This window comes from Lissotriton vulgaris, chromosome 9 (genome assembly GCF_964263255.1).
Source record: "Lissotriton vulgaris chromosome 9, aLisVul1.2, whole genome shotgun sequence".
Classification (NCBI taxonomy): domain Eukaryota; kingdom Metazoa; phylum Chordata; class Amphibia; order Caudata; family Salamandridae; genus Lissotriton; species Lissotriton vulgaris.
This window is the reverse complement of record NC_141697.1, coordinates 1217729081-1217735080: the sequence shown is the minus strand read 5'-3', so window position 1 is coordinate 1217735080 and position 6000 is coordinate 1217729081.

The following is a 6000-nucleotide window of genomic DNA, read 5'->3' as shown; positions in this document are numbered from 1 at the left end:
TATGAACAGTACCCTCTCCCCTCTTTTCACACAGCAAAACGAGAACTGGAGGCGTTCCGACCCAGCAGTGTTTTTGCCCGACCAGGAAGGGGAACACTGTTTCTTTAACTGGGCCGAGCTCGAGCAAAGCCACACCCCCAGGTGTGACTCAGACGACAGTGTAAATACCGGAAGAGACGATACACCGGTGTGTTGTACACCTGGAGGAAGTGAAGAAGTGAGCAGAGGACAGCGTGGAGAGGAGAAGGTGCGGAGAAGTGTCGACAGCGGAGGCGACCCGCCGAGCAGAGAAGCCAGGAGGCCAACGTCAAGGTGCATCGCCCAGCCACGCTTCAGGGGAAGCGTGGCTTTCCCAGGTATGTTCCCGTATCGTAGACTGGGCGCGTAGAAAGGATTTTAAACCACCCTGAGACCTCACGTGATCGGCCCTGACACTCCCTTTTCCCTCGCACATTCGGCACTACGTTAAAGCATTTTTTTTGGCTTAATGATTTGTGCACCAGTGTGAATCCTCACCCCCTTTTCCCTGACACTGTAAAATATATAGCACCAGACTGAAACAAGTCTATTTTTTTTTTATGGTGGCACCGACGTCCGGACCAGCGCCTACATCCCCCAGAAGCACCCTGGAAAGAAGAAGAAGTGGTCTGGAACTCTGGGAGGAGCGTCTTTCCCCCGCAAAGAAAGACATTGAAACCTCTCTCCCTTATTACAGAAGCGTAGCGCGCCGAAGGCGTTTACTAAAACCAATAAAGCCTTCTTTACCTTCCCTTCGTGTCCCCGCGAGTCATTACAGCCTGTCACAGTGACACTGTAGGTTCAACCAAATAACTACTCAATGTGATAATTGTAATCTTATAGACAATGTCTGCTTGGAATTTCAAGGTCTACTTTTTAGCTTCTATTACCCACTAGAAATGTGTATCTTAACTCAAAGAACTACCTATTGGCTCATTTCTAATCTCTGCTTGACTCCAAGGTCAGTTTCTTGGTTCTTGTAATGCTGTTGCTGAAACCGCCAATCTTTCGGAAGAAGAAAACATATGACAGAGCATTCTCCGGAACGGCCCCTAGAATCTGGAATTCACTCCCTCCAAAAATTAGAAAAATTCCATATTTGGCAACATTCAAGAGGGAAGCGAAGATCTTCCTAATGAGAAAGTTCCTTCCCTACAAGACTGTTCATCATTTGCACCGTGGTTAATAACCAGAAGCCGCATAGCCCTGTCTTGTATGGATACTTCCTGCACAAAATGACCACAGAGACACCAAAACTAATCAAACTCTGATGCCAACTAGAGCTGATGTAGGTGTTACCGCTGCAGATCAACAATGAATGTAAAGATAAAATTACCAGTTAGCTGCGAAAACCTCTTTAACTGTTCAGTACTACAATTAATGGATCGTTGTAGTACTGATGTAAAACATTCAAAAGGTACACATCGGAACCTTTTTTTATGATACCACTGCGTTCACCTCTGAACTCTAAACAGTTCTTAAACTTATATATATCACTGCTGCTCGACCAGTGTAATCTAAACTGTACCTACTGTAACTGTGAAGCGCTCGGATACCCTTGGGTCACGTTCGCGCTATATAAAACTCTATAAATGAATAAATAAAATAAATGTCATGCATCACTGTTGGTCCACATGGGCAGCACACTGATCCCTTATGCCAGAGTGCACTATATAGGAATGCAGAAATAAACAAAATAAGTCACTCCTTATACTCAAAGGGGCATATGTTTTCTCATAGAAAATCTGCTCGCAAACCTCCAGCTCTCCAAGTGCACTTCTTTATATCTCTCATAAAAGATGAGCTGTTACTCCACCCTCTTAATGTGGCATCTGCTAGCTAAGAATGTCCAAACTGTTGTGATTTCTGTATGGTCTTTGATGATGGTTACTGCTTCATAAAAGATGTTATCCGTTACTCCCAATCATGAAAACCAGAGCAGACCAGTCACTATCTGAACAATGATGTCATCTGTTAAATACTTTTCTTCTTGCAAGGCATTGTCCTGGCGCATTCAACACGCTTTGCTTATGACAGCCACGAAACCCTCTGATTCGGCCAGCTACTTCGGAGAATAGTGGTACCTCCATTTCATATTTTCACAAGGTCTGATTTCGATCTTGGCAGACGGGTTTTTAAAAAAAAAAATGTTTTATTTAAAAAGTGTTATATAGCGCTGGCTAGACCCAGAGGTATCAGAGCGCTTTACATGAGAATGGACATAGTTTCAGAGCATTGTTACATCAGTTACAGTTACCAGTATATGCTTAGGAGAAAAAAACAAAAACGTGGTCTTACACAATAATAAAAGATATTAGCGAATAGTATATCCAAGACGCGTGTCTTATGAGGAGTAGAAAGTAGTGGAGGAAATGGTAAACAGCTTAACTCCATCACAAGGGTAATGGATATCCAGTCCACCGAAATATAAAACCCATTATAGCCTATCGGATTTATATTTCAGCAGACCCGATATCCGTCACTGTGTCACTGAGTAACCCGATCACCAAGACCTAAATCAAGCCCTAATTCTCTTTGGAATGACACTGAAGCGGCTTTTGGCACCAGCTCTTTGGTTATCTCTGTTTTTGAGGACCTCTATTCCGAAATCAAGGATGGGGAGTAGACATGGTTAACCAATTCTACCACCCACGGTGGTCATTGCTTCATGGTCAACGGCCCTGCTCAGTTGAGTGACATGGAAATGGCATTAAAGTGATGGGGGCTTGTGTTCCTCTGTGGTTACCATACCACGCTTTAGATTCATGTTTTATGCCCCTCAAAAAAACGAGTTCAGAATGTCTGTTTTTTCAGGAACAGCTTTGTGATGCAGCCTGAACTTGCTCGCCTAATTTCTGTTCCACAACTACTCTTTCGGAAAAAAATCTTTCTCTTTAGGTCACGTGTACCAGACAGCGCAAGTTCTGTGGTTGCAAAAGACATATAGTGGATTTTCTAAGAATTTGCAAGGGCTTAACACCTGCCCATTGCTTTCCATTGACTGGTTTTATTGTCACTCTCCTTTGCTTGCTTCTTATGCAAGGGTTTTCCCTGTCCGAGCTTGTCCGTCTTATGTTTGACATCCCATGGAGCACAGCCGCTTTCCCATCTCTCTGATTGGCTTGCTTCGATCCTTCCGCTGCTCACTTTTCTGGAACATTTTGCTTTTGCTTAAGAATTTAATGAGTGCATGTGTTTTCCAGCTCTTTCCTTTCTGTGCGTATGTTCCCTCTGCCCCGAGCCTGTGTTTCTGTCTATCTCTCTTTTGTGTGCTTCTCCCTCTGCCAAACTCCCTATCTCCCCCATGCTCCTTGTTGCTTTCTCGGTCATGTGCTTGTCCCTCTGCCTCCCTGTGCTGCTCTCCCAGGTGTGCTACTTTTCTCTTTCCCCGCCCATTCCCAGTTGCTCCTTCCCACCTGTTCCTCTATTGCCCCCCATGGCCACCATTGTTTTTTAATTTTTTTTGTGAGAGACCCAGGTTGAAAATTGCACTGGCCCAAAATAAAAAAAATCAGATCCATCACGTATTGGTAAGCACAGCATTGCTGTATAGCATCACCCCAAATGCATTAGCAACGCCAATAGGTCTCAAAGGCGAGAGCTATTGACTTTGCCAAAACTTATTTTACTTGCAATGGTTGCCATCATGGAGTTGTGGCTTCATGGTGGAATGGTGTTAGTAAACCCACATTTTTTACAATCAGTTTATGCTGCTGGGATTGCAACCCATGCGGAAACATATTTCAGCAACAGGTACATTAACCCACTGACTTCTTTTTGCAGTATAGGAAGTGCAGAATCCATTAGAAACTGAAAATAAAAGGGCAGTTTATGTTGCATAATAAAGCAGTTTTGAAACAGATTTTGTGAAATAAATCAAGAAGTGTTTATTGTTATTTGTGGCTGCTCATGAAATTAAATGAAAAGTTAATTTATAGAGTGCGATAGCTACCCTGAGGCATCCTAGCGCTGCAGACTTGTGCTTGTAGGGGCCATATTGAGGGTTAATAATTTTTTATTAAAAAGCGGGGTTTTAAGTTGTTTGCGAAAAGATAAGAGATTGGGCTCTGTGCGCAGATGATAGGGAAGGGAGTTCCAAAGTTTTGGAGCATTGTACGAATAGGACCGGCCTTCGAATCTGGCTCTCTTAATCCTGGGTACCGTCACCAGGAGAGAGGATGATGATCTGAGCTGTCTAACTGGGCTATATAAAGTGATCAAGGAGTGGTTGATGGCAGCTCCAGTTTTCCAGTATGCTCGATGAGTTATGCAGAGGGTCTTGAACTCGGATGTATGTCGTTACAACACATTCTTTTACAACGCATACCTTTACAACACATTTTTTACAACGCAACATCCATTATAACGCATTCCATTACAACGCATGCCATTACAACGAATTCTTTGAAACTACCTTTACAACGCATTCCACTACAACGCATACTACATTTACAACGCATACCATTACAACGCATACCATTGCATTGCATGTATGGTAAGTATTGGATAGTGTAGGGGTAAAAATTACTATTCTAACTCCAGGGGGTGCAGCAGTAGGGTAAGTATTGGATAGTGTAGGGGTAAAAATTACTATTCTAACTCCAGGGGGTGCAGCAGTAGGGTAAGTGTTGGATAGTGTAGGGGTAAAAATTACTATTCTAACTCCAGGGGGTGCAACAGTAGGGTAAGTATTGGATAGTGTAGGGGTAAAATTACTATTCTAACTCCAGGGGGTGCAACAGTAGGGTAAGTGTTGGATAGTGTAGGTATGCGTTGTAATGGTATGCGTTGTAATGACTGCGTTGTAATGACGCGTTGTAGTGGTATGCGTTGTAGTGACATGCGTTGTAATGGTTGCGTTGTAATGGTATGCGTTGTAATGGATGTTGCGTTGTAAAAGTTTCGTTGTAAAGGTAGTGCGTTGTAAAAGTTGTATTGTAGGTGTTGTTTCCCCTTGAACTCAATTCTTTCTCTGAGCGGGAGGCAGTGAAGGCTCTTCAGGGGAGCTTTCACAGAAAGACGGCGGGGAGTTTGGAGTAGTGTTCGTGCTGCCCAGTTTTGTATGATCTGGAGCGTGTTCAAGGTGGATTGGGGGGCCCCTATATACAAGGCATTCCCAAAGTCCAGCCTGGAGAGGACAATCCCCTGGCCCCTTGGCCTGAGTAGGCCAAAACAAATAGCTGGCAGTTGTCAGTAAGATCCTCTTTTTTAGGTTTCTAAGAGGGAGGTCTATGTGCTGTGCCTTGAATGTTCACTCTTTTCATCCTTTTGTCTGTCTACCTGGCTATTCTTTACAGATGTACCTGCGGTATGGGGTGGGTCTGTGTATTCCCTGAGTGTTTATGTGTGCCTTTAATGGTGGCCTGTGTGCTTCTACATATGATCTGCATGTGTGCCTAGAGTGTTGCTTTGTATTCCATAGCCTACATGCATCCACTATTTCTGGAAAAAAAAGATAACATGGAAAAGGGAGGGTAGGATGCAAAAGGAGAACGAAAAGCTAATGCTTAGTGGGGTCATTTTGACTCTTGGTCAGAGTTTTTGAGAGCTCAGCTGTTGTAAACAATACAGGCCAGATATAAAGATAGAGGATAGATAAGAGTGGTGCACCAAGGGGTCAGAAGGCTGAGCGAGAGTTGTACCACTGGCAGATATCCGATGGGTCAGAAGTGAAAGATTGCAGAGAGAAAGGGAGTGAAACAGAGAGGGAGAGAGAGATGTAAGAGAGTGGAAGTGATAAATGCCACGGGGAAAGGGAAAAAAGGAACAGAGAGATGAGAAGATAAATATTGATGGATATACGAGGAGGAGAAAGGTGGAGAGGAAAGCAGAAGAAAGAGCAGAACTTAGGGAGGTAAGAGAGAACAATAAATGATTATAGCATGAGCAAGAGGAAAGGTATTAGGGCTTTGTGGGAATGAAATGAGGGCAAATGGGAACAGATAGAGATAGATGGAGAGACAAAATGAGTTACCAGGGGAG